This window comes from Otolemur garnettii, unplaced genomic scaffold (genome assembly GCF_000181295.1).
Source record: "Otolemur garnettii isolate 467f Iridium unplaced genomic scaffold, OtoGar3 scaffold00016, whole genome shotgun sequence".
NCBI lineage: Eukaryota > Metazoa > Chordata > Mammalia > Primates > Galagidae > Otolemur > Otolemur garnettii.
In genome coordinates this window covers 29,491,057-29,492,429 of record NW_003852411.1, presented here as the reverse complement: position 1 = coordinate 29,492,429, position 1,373 = coordinate 29,491,057, and the positions used below count along the sequence as shown (strand labels likewise).

The window sequence follows — 1,373 nt, the reverse complement described above, 5'->3', positions numbered from 1 at the left end:
AACTAGTTCTTGCTTACTTTTAAAGTGATTCGAAGGAGCTCATGCTATGTACTAAATAGTAATTGAACATCATCGTGCTGAATTTTAATGAAAGTTTGAGAATCAATCTAATAGTAGAGTCTTTAAAATTATATTTAGGCAGCAAAGCCTATATGCTTTCTTTAAAATAAAAATGGGTATTATTGGCTGTTAATGTTGCTGTTCCACTCTTTCTTTAGGCAGAGTGCTTTTGCAAAGTATTTTAAAAATCCTATGAGTTATGCAAGGTTGTTTATTGGACTGCTGTCTGATCTGTCTAGCAGAATTTATTAACCAGCATGTCAGTGACCCACTTTATTGTGAAATTGCTCCACTATTGCATAAACATAATTTCAGCCAGCATACTGTAAAAATGCACAACAAAAGAATATTATCTAATGAAAGTAGAATATCCAATTTCTAGAATAAGAGTCCTCTAGTTTCTTTTTATTTTTTTGAGACAGAGTCTTGCTGTGTAGTCACATCATTGTAACTTACTGCAACCTCCAATTCCAGGGTTCAAGTGATCCTTTTGCCTCAGCCTCCCGAGTAGCTGGGCCTACAGGTACCTACTGCTGCATTTGGCTAATTTTTTTTCTATTTTTTAAAAATGTTTTCTATTTTTAGCCGAGATGGGATCTCACTAAAGAGAGGCTCAGACTTTTCTCAAAGTCCTGACCTCAAGGGATCCTCTCGCCCTGGCTTCTCAGAGTGCTACGAGTGTAGGAATGAGTCACTGTACACAGCCCCATAGTTTCTATTGGTATTGAAACCAGCGCATGCCAAGACATGGAGTCGGAAGGTTACTGTCATGTGAGCATAGAGACCATGAATGATATAGGATTAAGCTTGGCTATTATGTTAGTATATTTTGAGGACTAGAAGAGATAAACACAGTGCTTATGGAATAATAGGCTTTTTAAATTAAAGATGAGACAGTATGATACTGATATTTGCTTTCAGATACTCTGAGGAGAATAGAGAAAACATGATTGGCAATATGTTGATAATCATGGAAACTGGGTGTTTACTTTTTCATGGCTTTTATGAATGGAAAAATTTCTACTATAAGTAAAAGAATGACAATAACAAAAATCCAAAAGTATTCTGTAATATTTTCAATGAAAAAATTGTACAACCAATAAGAACAGGTTATGCTTTCTTCATAGGAGGCTGAGCAGGTTAAACCAAATGAATAAAGAAAAGAATGGTGAAAGAGGATTTTTTAAATGATCCCTTAAATTTTCTTTTTAATACTCTATAAATTATAAACTTGAATATTTCTTGTGTGATGAAATCAACAATGGAAAATATTCAAGGTTGTCTTTATGTAATATGTTAGAACGTTTAAAATA

General features: G+C 33.7%; 1 protein-coding gene across 1 annotated transcript in view; it reads left to right on the top strand.

Annotated features, from left to right (window-relative positions):
- ATF6 (activating transcription factor 6) overlaps positions 1-1,373 on the top strand; it is a 168,229-nt gene that overhangs the window by 33,823 nt on the left and 133,033 nt on the right. The gene's annotated exons all lie outside the window — the stretch shown is intronic.